This window comes from Elephas maximus, chromosome 27, assembly GCF_024166365.1.
Source record: "Elephas maximus indicus isolate mEleMax1 chromosome 27, mEleMax1 primary haplotype, whole genome shotgun sequence".
Taxonomy (NCBI): Eukaryota; Metazoa; Chordata; class Mammalia; order Proboscidea; family Elephantidae; genus Elephas; species Elephas maximus.
The window spans coordinates 20101973-20116525 of NC_064845.1; positions in this window are offsets into that span (position 1 = coordinate 20101973).

Consider the following 14553-nt stretch of genomic DNA (forward strand, 5'->3'; position numbering starts at 1 on the left):
ATTATCAGTATCATTAATATCACACACAAGTAAAATTTTGCTAAAGATCATTCAAAAGCCACTGTAGCAGTGTATCGACAAGGAACTGCCAGAAATTTAAGCCGGATTTAGAAGAGGACATGGAACCAGGGATATCATTCCGAATGTCAGATGGATCCTGGCTAAAAGCAGAAAATACCAAAAATATGTTTACCTATGTTGTACTGACTGTGCAAAGACATTTGACAAATTATGTATGACATTGTGCAGAATGGGAATTCCAGAACACTTAATTGTGCTCATGAGGAACCGGTACAGGGATCAAGAGGCAGTCATTTGAATAAGACAAGGAATACTGCATGGTTTAAAGTCAGGAAAGGTGTGTGTCAGGGTTGAATCCATTCACCATACCTACTTAATCAGTATGCTGAGCAAATAATCCCCGAAGCTGGACTGTATGAAGAAGAACAGAGCATCAGGATTGGAGGAAGGCACATTAACAACCTGCATTATGCAGATGACACAACCTTGCTTGCTGAAAGTGAAGAGGATTTAAAGCACTTACTGATGAACACCAAAGACCACAGGCTTCAAAATGGATTACACCTCAACATAAAACAAAAATCCTCACAACTGGACCAGCATCTTGATAAATGGTGAAAAGATTGACCTTGTCAAGAATTTCATTTTACTTGAATCCGCAATCAACACCCATGGGAGCAGCAGTCAAGAAATCAAAAGACACATTGCATTGGGCAAATTGGCTGGAAAAGATGTCTTTAAAGTGTTGAAAAGCAAAGATATCACCTTGAGGACCAAGGTGAACCTGACCCAAGCCGCAGCGTTTTCAATTGCCTCATATGCATGGGAAAGCTGGACACTGAATAAGAAAGACCAAAGAAGAATGACGCCTTTGAATTGTGGTGTTGGTGAAAAATAGTGAATATAACTTGGGCTGCCAAAAAAATGAACAAACCTGTCTTGAAAGAAGTACAACCAGAATGCTCCTTAGAAACACAGGTGATGAGACTACATCTCACGTTCTTTGGACATGTTATCAGGAGGGATCAGTCACTGGAGAAGGACACCATGCTTGCTAAAGTAGAGGGTCATCAAAAAAGAGGAAGACCCTCAATGAGATGGATTGATACAGTGGCTGCAACAATTGACTCAAGCATAGCAACAATTGTGAGGATGGCACAGCACCTGCGGTGTTTCGTTCTGTTGTGCGTAGTGTCGCTATGAGTCAGAACTGACTCAATGGCACCTAAGAACAACCACAAGAAAGGGCAAGTACGAGTTGTCCATACTGGGGACAGCCTATATAGAGAAGAGTGATTAGCTACCTGAATGAGTCAAGAAACGTGCTAGGAGGGAAGGGCGATGAAGTTTGATTAGGATTTGTACCTCTACTTCCTTTGAGTATAACCTGACCATTCCCTCCTCAGGGACTTACCATTTGAAATGTGGTCCTCACTTTTCTCTGCCAACAAATACCCTGTCCATCTTTCCACATTGAGCTAAACAGCTGAACCCCACCTGGACCACTGAAGCCCAAAGTGACCTGTTGTTTTGAACTTCTAGAGGTCTTGGTTTGTCGACACCAAGAGATCCGTGGTAATGCAGTTCCTGCCAGGGCTTTCCTGTTATATTGTACACAAAGGAGTCCTGAAACATTAGAACATAGGGGTATGTTAACCAGTAAGCATGGTATTCACCTGCTTGCACTGAGCAAGGTATGCATGGGTTTAATTGTATTTACTTCGTAATCTGTGGTGAGAAATTTCACGTGGGTTTCACCACATCTTTGAGATGGTAGGGGACAGGTGAAATTGTGCACTGCAGATTGGTGGAAAGGCATAATTGTGCCTGTGCGTACCCTCCTTATTGGGTAATCCAGCCCTGGAAGTACACAAATATGTTTTCTGAATACAAGAAATGTCCATTCTGGAAGTTCTCATTCAACTGAGTCCTGGTTCTAATTCTTTCTGGGATTTACAGAACTCAGAAGTAGTACACACCACTACAGATCTGTCAGTTTGCTGTACTGTGTGGCTCGTGTTTCTAGGATACCAGTAGGGTCATCCATAGTGGACAGTTTTCAGCAGGGCTTCCAGACTAAGACAAACTGAGAAGAAAGTCTTGATGACCTACTCCCCCAAATTAGCCAACGAGAACCCTATGAATCAGAGAATATTTTTCGAGACTTTGACTTGCTTACTTTTGACATGCATCAGGAGGGACTGATCACCAGAGAAGGAAATTACGCTTGTTGGTAAAGCAGAAGGCCATCGAATGTGAGCAAAACCCTCAATGATATTGACACAGTGGCCACAATAGTGGACTGAAACATACCAATGGTCATGAAGACGGCACAGGACCAGGCAGTGTTTTGTTCTCTTATCTGTTCTGGTATTTCATTCTCTTAGGAGCTGATTCCATGGCAACTAACAATAATAACAAAACATTGCACTTAGGTTTCTGCCTAGAAAATCCAGTTATGCACTCTTTTCCCTCGGGCTCTTTATACATGATGTTCCCCTTGTCTGTAGCACTTTTCCACACTATCCTTTGCCATCAGGTCTCGGCTTCAATGCTACTTCCTCTGGTTAGCCATCTCTGAGCCCTGCCACCTCGCAAGGTTATTTACTCCTCCCCTTTGCTCCTGCAGTGCTGTCTTCTGAGAGAGTGCTTCTCACACTCTACCATTAATGCTGACTCAGTGTTCTGTCTGTTTCCCTAGACTGTGAACTTGGAAAGGGCAGTGTCTCGGTCTCATTTGCTCACATTATATTCTTAGCATCTAGCCCCAAGCCTGGCGCATAGACATAGTTTTGTGTCTTAGGCCAGGTTCCCCAGAAGCAGACACTGAGGTGAGGATTTGCGTGCAAATGATTTACTTGATAGTGCTCCCAGAGAAAAGAAAATGGGGAAAGCAGGACAGGCAGGCGAAGAGCCAAGCAAGGGTTCAGTATCAGGCAAAGTCCCAGCCTCATCCCACCCCACTGAGAACTCTGGAGTTTCATGCCTCCCAGTTTGTTTCAACTCAAGACAGGGGAGCTCTCTACTAGTTAGTCATTGGAAACGGGCTGCCCCTGGGAGGTATGAACTCCCAGGTACTTCTCATTCTCTGCCCTTGTGGGGGAAACAGGCAAAGTGGCTCCAGTGGCCCAGTGAAGTTCTCTGAAGGGGGTAGCAGGGGTAAGCCATTAAATGCAAAAGCACTGAAGTTGAGGGAGGGGCCCATAGAAACTGAAAGGGATCTGAAGGACTTGGATTGAGCAAAGAGTTGCCAGTGTGTAGTAAATGTTAAATAAATATTTGTTGGATGCAGCATTTAAAAATACTCTTTAGATCGACTGACAACAGAATCATTAATTCAAGTGTTAGCTGACCCTTAAAATGAGAGGCGTTCAGGCTGAGCTTGCAGTGAGGGGTTAATCTGCTCTGTCTCTGAGGGAGAGAGAAGTTGGGGGGGGGGCAAAACTGTGGCTCTTCTCAGAAAAAATGTTTTTGTGCAAACCGCTTTTGTCCTTGAAAGATAGACACACCCATTTTCACAAAATACTCCCACAGAGTGGCTCCAGGATGTCTGTAGATTAATTGTCATATGACCTGTGGTCACTGTTTCCTTAATTTTTCAGATATAGTTTCCTCAACTCCTCTACTATGAAGCGTTTAGCGTTTTTGCTTCATGTTCCCCAACTACAGTTGCTCTATTCTTCAATAAAGCTTATTTCTTTCCTACTCCTAACGGAGTAAGAATTTTGTCCTTTCACACAAATAGGTAGAAAATCATGCTTCATATAATTGAAAAAAATGACAAATAAGGAATTGTGTCTCAGTAATTTTAGATTTTTTTTTCTAAAGTGAGTAATTTTATGATGCAGTCCCTGGTGACGTAAACAGGTAAGTACCTGACTACTAACTGAAAGGCTGGCAGTTCAAACGTGCCCACCCAGAGGCTCCTCAGAAGAAAGATCTGACCGTCTGCTTCTGAAAGGCCACAGCCTTGAAAACCCCACGGAGCAAAGTTGTACTCTGCAGTGCATGGGGTCACCGCGAGTCAGGATAGAGTCTATGGAAACTGGGTCAGCTGAGTTAGTGTGAGAGTTGAAAAAAGGAAGTACATTAATCTCATACAAAATGAGTGGCCAGCAATTGATTGATCTCGCTGAAAACAGAAGTTTTAAGAAAAGTTTGGATGAACTAATGAAATATGAATCTACAATACGTTTTTCAAGAGACAGGAGGAGTCAAAACATTTGCCCGAGATTTTCAACTGATTTTAAAGAAGGAAGCTACAGTGTTTAATCTATAAAGGGTTTTTCTTTCTCTTTCTTGTCATTTTTTATTAATGTACTTGTTTGTTATTTTTGTCCTTCAGGTAAAATAATTTGGCCTGATGGTATAGAGATAAGAGTTCTTTTTTTTTTCTTTAGAGCCCAGGTGCATAGTAAACATTCTTATCAGGAGAATCCTCTGCTTATAAAATGCCTCTTGATACTACAGTTTAAAAAAAAAAACAAAAACAGTTTTAGAAGTACTTTATTTGGTGAACCAATAGCCTAAGCCAATCTGGCATTTCTTACAGATCTGATCATTGCAAGAAATAATCCAGTATGACATAGTTCATAGATACGACAACTAAAGAAAAATAAGTAAGTGATATGCCATCTTACTCTGACCTCAGAACTGTGGAAGAACTTGATGAAGGAAGTCTTTGTTCAGCATTTCTTAATCATTACGGCAGTCATAATGCTTTGCGTGAGTGTATGTAGTTGTGCTGCTCCTGGTAAAAAAAAAAAAAAAAAAAAGTAAGGAGATCATTATGAATTGTGAAGACAGTTTAGTTTCACCAGGATGGATTCTGATGAAGGTTCCTGCTCTCAGAGTTTGCATTTAAATCTGAGTACAAAACAACATATAAATCATGTGGTGTTTACTACAGAAAATAGAGAAAGTCACAAGAGTGTGATCAATGTGATGGAGATTACATAATGAATGATTTCAGATCAAGTACAGGATTCTTCTCATAGCAGGAATCTTATTTTTAACAGTGCAAGATTGTTTACAGCTGTATTGGCTCCAATTTTTCATTTCTTTTAGCAACGTAGACACCTTTAGAAAAATGGAATTTAATACAGGGATACATTAAGGGGAAAGTAATTCCATCCTTTGGTGGTATAAAACGTAAATGCTCTCAGCTGCTAACTGAAAGGTTGAAGGTGGGAGTCTACCCAGAGGCACTTTGGAAGAAGACCTGGTGATGTACTTCCAAAAAACCTAGCCACTGGAAACCCTGTGGAGTATGGTTCTACTCTGATACACATGGGGTCACCATGAGTCAAAACTGACTCAATGTCAACTGGTTTTTTAATTCCATCCAGGAGGAACAACCAGTGTTATGTCAGATTTTGCCTTTATCCTTCTGAATGAGAGTCACACTCACTTTCTTGTTAATGAGTGAATAAACTATTTTATTACAAGCGTGCTGCAGGAGGCAATAATAAATATATCCCATTGATTTGAGGTTATACAGGAACGTAGACAACAATAAAAAAAAGGAATGTTTCCTTACTCGAGGTGAAACTAATGTTATAGACTTACGTGACAAAAACTAAAATTTGTATATTTAGAGCAGTGAAGGAGTTCTTCAACTGAAAAGCCATGACATTGTAAAACGAGATGTCTTAGTTATCTCGTGCTGCTATAACAGAAATACCACAAGTGGATGGCTTTATGAACAGAAGTTTATTGTTTCACAATTTAGAAGGCTAGAAGTCTGAATTCAGAGTGCTGGCTCCAAGGGAAGGCTTTTCTTTCTGTCAGCTTTTAGGGAAGATCCTTGTCATCGACCTTTCCCTGGTCTAGGAGCTTCTCAGTAAAGGGACCCTGGGTCCAAACAATGTGCTCTGCTCCTGGCACTACTTTCTTGGTGGTATGAGGTCCTCTGTCTCTCTGCTCACTTCCTTCTTTTATATCTCAAAAGAGATTGGCTCAAGATACAACCTAATTTTGTAGACAAAGTCCTGTCTCTAACACAGCTGCCCTAATCCTGCCTCATTATCATCATAGAGGTAGGATTTATAACACATAGGAAAATCACATCAGATAACAAAATGGTGGACACTCGCACAATACTGGGAATCATGGCCTAGCCAAGTTGAGACACATTTTTGGGGGACACAATTCAATCCAGAACACTAGGTAATACAAACCAGGAACACAAGTATAGAAAAGAAATCAATCAAGAAAACAAATTTTAAACTGAACATAGGTGAAGAATTAGAGTACTGGAAAGGAGCAATTTACCCTGAATGCACCACGGAGAGACAAATATCAAATATGACAGAACCATTGAAAGAGATGGAAAATAGGTTGAGACCTTCCAACATATGCCTGATAGGATTTTTGGAGGAAGAGAACGAAGAGGATGTTGGAGAAACAAGATTTGAAGCAATAATGACTGAATTGAGGGAAGATATGAGTCTTCAGAACGAAACAAACAAACAAAAGAACCCATTGCAGTTGAGTTGATTCCAACTCACAGCAACCTTATAGGACAGAGTAGAACTGCCCCTTAGGGTTTACAAGGAGCAAGTGATGGATTTGAACTGTCAACCTTTTGGTTAGCAGCTGACCTCTTGACCATTGTACCATCAGGGCACTCTAAATCCTGGCCAGGATAAAAAACCCACATTTGGTAATTGGTAGTGGAACTGTAGAACATTAAGGATTAAAAAGAAATTCTTAAAATTTGCTACAGTAAAAGGACAGACTGTCTAGAATATCATTCAACGAAATGGCAGACTTCACATGGTTAACAAGAGATGCCAAGAACAGCGATGGAATATCTTCAGAGTATTGAGGGATAATAACTGACAACTTATACTTTTATATCCAGCTAGATTATCATTCAAGAGATTAGAGGGGGCAAAAAGATATTTCAGACATACAAAGAGTTTACTAGCCATGATCTCTCACTGAAAGGGGTATTAAATCGCTTTCTTCAGCAAGAAGAAAAATAAACCCTGAGGGGAATGAGACACAAGAAACGTGGCAGGCACAGAAATTAAATGCCAAATTTAGATAGTTTTAATTATGGGTGGGATGTACAAACAATGAAGAACAAATATAGTGCATGAATAAAAAAGGAAAAACTAAAACTAATATATATATATATTTTTTTTTATAGGTAACAGTGACAACATAGGCACATTGTTCTGTAGAGAGTTAAAGGATGTTAAGGCCGATGTAATTTTCAGAAGGAATAAACAAATCTTTAAAGACTATACATTTTGTTAGAAAAATGAAGACCCAAATAAGTATGTCAAGCACTTTGAGACTAACCCCTACTTTATTCTTGCAGGGGGAAAAGAAAGAAGTATCAAAAACATTCATTAACCCAACAAAATACAGCAGAAGAGAAAGCTGGTGAAAAATAAGATGGTAGAAAAAAAAGGGTAGCTCACAACATCCCTCCAGTGGTAGTTCCAGTCCTTTGCAGCATTGCCAGGGAAAGTTACAAAATAAGATCACATGACCCCTCACAGCAGCATGTTCTTTACCATCCTGGTAGCTCTTCCTGACTGCAGTGCCTGGGCTAGGGAAGGCCATGCTACTCAGGAAAGCACCTGAGTAGCATGGCCTTCCCTAGCCCAGGCACTGCAGTCAGTCTTCATTCCTCAGCAGAATCTGAAATTAAGACTCAAAAACTTGTCAGAAGCTTTGTCTGTCTTTTTTATTCTTACTTCCCACCTCCACTCCTGAGATATGCATGCAGATTTCCAGGAATAATATGGAAAGTAAACCCCCTAGGTGGGATGTTATGGATTGAATTGTGTCCCCAAAAACATGGGTTGGGCCCCCTACCTGTAGACACAATCCTGTTTGGAAATAGGGTTTTTCTTTGTTATGTTAATAAGGCCATATCAGTGTAGAGTTTGTCCTAAACAGAATCACTTCCAAGTTATAAAAAGAGCAGATTATCCAGCACAACTAGATGGTGCCTGGCTACCACCACCGACTGGTCTCACAGGGGTCACGGTAGAGGGTCCCAGAAAGAGCTGGAGAAAAATGTAGAACAAAATTCTAACTCATACAAAAAGACCAGGCTTACTGGTCTGACAGAGACTGGAGAAACTCCGAGAGTATGGCCTCTAGACACCATTTTACTTCAGTACTGAAGTCACTACTGAGGTTCACCCCCCAGCCAAAGAAAGATTAGGCAGACTCATAAAATACAATTTACAAAAATGCAATAATACAGTAGCTCAACCATGTATATGAGACTAAATGGGCACACCAGCCCAGGGGCAAGCGTGAGAAGGCAGGAGGGGACAGGAAAGCTGGATGAATGGAAATGGGGAACCCAAGGTCAAGAAGGGGAGAGTGCTGACATGTCGTGGGGTTGGCAACCAATGTCACAAGAGTATGTGTATTAATTGTTTAATGAGAAACTGATTTACTCTGTAAACCTTCATGTAGAGCATTAAAAAAAAAAAGCTTAGATGTAGACACAAGCATACACAAGGGAAGACGGCAGCCATATGTTGATACCAAGGAATACTCAGACTACCTACAAAGAAGGAATCACTACACCTGACACCCTGATTCAGACCTTTAGCCTCCAGAACTGTGAGAAAATAGATTTCTGATCTTTAAACGACCCTAATTGTGGTATTTCTGTTACATCAGTATTGGTTAAGACAGGTGGCATATTTTCAAACCTCAAATCAGATCACATAATCTAAGTCCTGGTTCATTTATGAGACCACAGCATCATTTGGACATATATATTCATTCATAGTAGAGGTAATATAGAACAATCTCAGTCATATGGTCATCATAAATTACAGGAAGAAAATAAAAGTGCACTCATTGCTAGGTGCTGTTGCTTCAGTTCCAATTCATAGTGATTCTATGTACAACAAAATACTGCCCAGTTCTGTGCCATCCTTAAAATTGTTATGCTTGAACCCATTGTTGCAGCCACTATGTCAATCCATCTCCTTGAGGGTCTTCTTCTTTTTCACTGACCCTCTACCTTATCAAGGATGATAACCCTCACAAAGGACTGGTCCCTCCTGATAACATGTCCAAAATACATGGGATGAAGTCCTACCATCCTCACTTCCAAGGAGTACTCTGGCTGTACTTCTTCGAAGACAGACTTGTTCATTCTTCTGGCAGTCCATGGTATATTCAATATTCTTTGCCAACACCATAATTCAAAGACGTGAATTGTTCTTTGGTCTTCCTTATTCCTTGTCCAGCTTTCACATGGATATGAGGTGACTGAAAATATCATGGCTTGGGTCAGGTACACCTTAGTCCTCAAAGTGACATCTTTGCTTTTTAGCACTTTAAGAGGTTTTTTGTAGCAGATTTGCCCAATGTAATACGTCATTTGATTTCTTGACTGCTGCTTCCATGGACGTTGATTGTGGATCCAAGTAAGATGAAATTCTTGACAAGGTCAATCTCTTCTCCGTTTATCATGATGTTACTTATTGGTTCAGTTGTGAGGATTTTTGTTTTCTTTATGTTGAGGTGTAATCCATACTGAAGACTGTGGTCTTTGATCTTCATCAGTAAGTGCTTCAGGTCCTCTTCACTTTCAGCAAGAAATGTGTCATCTGCATATCACAGGTTATTAAAAATCTTCCTCCAATTTTGATGCCATGTTCTTCTTCATATAGTCCACCTTCTCAGATTATTTGTTCAGCATACAGATTAAATAAGTATGGTGAAAGGATACAACCCCGACCCACACCTTTCCTGACTTTAAATCACATAGTATCCCTTGTTCTCCAAACAACTGCCTCTTGGTCAATAAGTACAGGTTCCTCATGAGCACAATTAAGTGTTCTGGAATTCCTGTTGTTGACAATGTTGTCCATAATTTGTTGTGATCCACACGGTTGAATGCCTTTGCGCAGTCAATGAAACACAGGTAAGCATCTTTCTGGTATTCTCTGCTTTCAGCGGAGTTCCATCTGACGTCAGCAATGATATCCCTCCTTCCATGTCCCCTTCTGAATTGTGCCTGAACTTTTGGCAGCTCTCTGTTGATGTACTGCTGCAACTGCTTTTGAATGATCTTCAGCAAAATTTTACTTGTGTGTGATATTAATGATATTGTTTGATAATTCCCAGATTCAGTTGGATCACCTTTCTTTGGAGTGGGCACAAATATAGATCTCTTCCAGTCAGTTAGCCAGGTAGTAGTCTTCCAAATTTCTTGGCATAGATGAGTGAGCACTTCCTGCGATGCATCTATTTATTGAGACATCAATTCCTGGAGCCTTGTTTTCAGCCAATGCCTTCAGTGCATCTTGGACTTCTTTCTTCAGTACCATTGGTTCTTGATCATGTGCTACCTCCTGCAATGGTTGAATGTTGACCAGTTCTTTCTGGTACAGTGACTCTGTGTGTTCCTTTCATCTTCTTTCAATGCTTCCTGCATTGTTCAATATCTTGCCCACAGAATCCTTCAATATTGCAACTCGAGTCTTGAATTTTTTCTTCAGTTCTTTCAGCTTGAGAAATGCCAAGAATGTTCTTCCCTTTCAGTTTTCTAACTCCAGGTCTTTGCTCATTTCTTTATAATACTTTGTCTTCTTGAGCTGCCCTTTGAAATCTTGTATTTTATCATCTCTTCCATTTTTTTTTTCCATTCTCTTTAACTACTCTGTGCTCAAAATCAAGTTTCAGAGTCTCTTCTGACATCCATTTTGGTCCTTTCTTTCTTTTTTTAATGACCTTTTGCTTTCTTCCTGCATGATGTCCTTAAAAATACACTAGTTGTTAATATCAAAGAAAGAAAAAATACTTGATTTACTAGATGATCTTAAATTTGTTCAAGCTTTGGGAAAGTAGTTATCTAGCCCACTGTACTAGGTACTGTAAGCATATATTTGCCCTCAATTAATTTGACTTTCATCTCATCACTTTATTTAATGTAACATGACTTTATTGAAAAAAATTAATCTTTTCTACTAAAACTTTTGTTTATATTTTTCTAGTTATAAAATTAATGTATTTTTTGGTAGAAAATGGATAGAACAGAAAATTTTAAGAAATAAAAATACTACTCAAGACAACCACTATCAAAATTTTCTTTATTTTCTTTCAGTCTTCCATTTAACTTTAAAAAAATTTGTTGGCTCCCCCTCTGCTTGAAAACAAATATAATGTTTAGTGGGCTTTCATATTATTCTTTGTGTCTTCCCCAGTGACAAGCATATGGCAAGCACTCAATACGTGAATGGATGGATGCATAAGTGAACGAAGTCATGAATAAATGAATAAGAACGTGAATGAAACTCATCAGGGGAAAACCATGTATTCAAATTCAGAGCTCAGTTACAGAGACCCTATTTCACAAAGAATGAAAAGAGAAGAAATTATGAAGGTGGGTTATGGGTAGAGAATATAAACTTCGAGAAAGAGCAGGCTCCATTTTACTCTGTAAATGACAGCTGTCAATCCCCAACATAGAATTTGTGCTTGGGAGAAAAAATTTAGAACTTTTCAAATAAATACTAATGGCAGCTATGTCATCTTCATCTGTGTCGCCTCAGCCTGTGGAATTACAGGTGACATATGTCAGCAAATACAGTTATAATTAGGGAGTTTCCCCATTCTGGGCTACTGCTGCTCATTTTACATTATATATTGACGCCATTACACATAATTTAAAGGACACTTGAGTTAAGTTGGGTTTCTCAGATTTTTTTTACGTACAGCTTTAAACTTGAGGACTTGAAGAGATTTCTCTTGCTAGGAGAAATGCAGTCTTATGAAAATTTGGTCTAATTTTTTGCAATACACCTATAAATCACACATATCAAAGCTTGGCCACTCATGCTTGTGGCTAGCTTTTAATCTCTTTTGCTTGTAGATAAAATGCCAATTAGTTTTGAAAAAGGACACCTAGAAAAAAATTACAAACATTTTATATTGTGAATTTTAATCTTTCTCTTTAAAAAAAAATTTTTTTTGGATAAAATAATGATTTAAATAGTCACTGCATTTTTCCTCACTACTTAGTTTTTAATTACCTCTGTTAATTTAGTAATACCTGTGAACATTTACTAACAAATATCGCTGTTTATTAAAGTGCTGAAATTGACTCAATGGCAACTAGCAACAATGACAACATGGTAGCTTAGGTACTTGCATTAGGCATTCTGCGTAGTTGATGTTTAATTCTTACTATAATTCTTGAAGAGAACAGCACTGAAATTCAGGAAGGATAAGTGGCCTGGAAGTTACCAGGTACTAGAGCCAGGAATCAGCATCCATAGAACATGTAGAATTTGAAAGTTACCTAATTGTCTTCTGTCCTCCAGAGTCATTATGATATTATGAGAAAAGCCCTATAATGAGTCAGAAGAAACACATTCCAGTCCTGACTATGCTGCATGATTACTTAATAATAATAACAACCATAAGAATAATATTAATTGAGCACTTACTAGGAATAAATTAGATGGGGTTATTGCTGGCTGAACGCTTCAAACTCAGTGTACATAGATTAGTGCATCCCCACTACGTAGTTAGCTAAGTATTTAGAACACGACTCTGATTTCTTAATATACATGATTGAATAAATGAGTCTCTCTTTGTCATGCTACAGCCCTCTGTCCTCTTTTGTTATTGTCACTAAAGTGAAAATTAGATGAAGACATGGCTGACCTCTAAACCAGTGTTGCCGATGACGCAGATATGTGTAGCTAATATCAGTGTTGAATGAAACGAAATTGATCTTGAGAGGTTAGACTGTAAGCCAAGGTGAACCATATGAAATTTAATTTCAAATTTACTTCAGATTTAATTTGAAAATCTTACCTTTAGAAGAAATTATCAACAGTACAATCCAAAGGTAGGGTAGGGTAGACTTGACAACAATTCATGTGAAAGATTTAAGGGTTTTGCAAGCCACCCGATGACCACAAGCTAACATTATGTTTTGACTGCTGAAAAGCTAGCATGGTCTTAAAAAAACCAAACCTGCTGCCATAAAGACAATTCTGACTCATAGTGACCCTATGGGACAGAGTAGAACTGCCCCATAGAGTTTTCAAGGAGCACCTGGTGGATTTGAACTGTCGACCTTTTGGTTAGCAGAAATAGGTCTTAACCACTACGCCACCAAGGTTCCCAATATGGTCTTAGGAATGCAATAATTCATCCTGAGGCAGTGAGCTCCCTACCCCCGGTAAGGTTCAAGGCAAGTTTGGCAGGGCTGAAGGACTGTTTTAATTAAAAAGTTCTAAGATTTAAATAGAAATTCCTTGAGCTTCAGTTTAACATCATCTGTAAAATGAGAGGGTTTTTTAGGGCAATTAAGGAATAGTTACACAATTCTGTTTGGTACAAAAATAGTGGATATGTTTAGGTAGTTTCAAAATGAGAGAGTATATTCCATGATTTATCACAAATAAAGGTCTTCTCAATTATACTGTCATTTTAAATTTTTTTGTGTTTCATTTAATTATTTTCCCGTATATAGAATTCTATACAGTGACACAGAATTTCTCAGCAGAATACTAATAGGCTAAAAAGTTTTAGATAAAGTAAGGACTGACTCGGTTGTTTTGCTTTTAAAAACAAGGACTAGTGTCCTGCTACCACCCATCACTGCCCTGACAGGGAACACAACAGAGAATCCCTGAAGGAACAGAACAGTGGGCTGCAGATCTCAAATTCTGGTAAAAAGACCAGGCTTAATCATCTGACTGAGGCTGGAGGGGCACTGATGGTCATGGTCCCCAGACCCTCTTATTAGCCCAAAATTAGAACCATTCCCGAAGCCAACTCTCCAGACAGGGATTGGATTGGACTATAAGATAGACAGTGATACTGGTGAGGAGTGAGCTTCTTGGCTCAAGTAGATACTTGAGACTATGTGGGCAACTCCTGTCTGGTGGTGAGCTGAGAAGGAAGAGGGCGACAGGAGCTGGTTGAATGGACATGGGGAATACAGGGTGGAGAGGAGGAATATGCTGTCTCATTATGAGGAGAGCAGCTAGGATACATAGCAAGGTGTGTATAACCTTTTGCATGAAAGACTGACTTGATTTGTAAGCTTTCACCTAAAACGCAATACTAAAAACTCAAAAAAATGCAAAGAAAAATGAGGGCACTGTTTTTATTATGTTTTCTATATTTTGAGAATATTTTGGATTCCATCATGCCATCACCAGGAAATTCCAGCTTTTCAGCCCTCAGCCAGGTTCTGAAAGGAAAGCTGAAACTGAAGACACCAAGCCCTTCCAAAAAGGTTACTTTTTCTTTTCAGAGTGGTACTAAAAAAGTGAAAAGCAGTTCTCAAAATGTGGTCCATGAGCCCCTAGGGTCCTCATGACTCTTTCGGGAAATTTATGAGGTCAGAACGATTTTTGTAGTAATGCTAAGGTGATACTTGCTTTTTCCATTGTGTTGACATGTGCACTGATGGTACAAAAGCAATGGTGTGTAAAACTGCTGGGGCCTTAGCATGAATCAAGGCAGTTCCACCAAACAGTACTAGTAGTTATCGTCTTCTCCATTGCCACACACTCA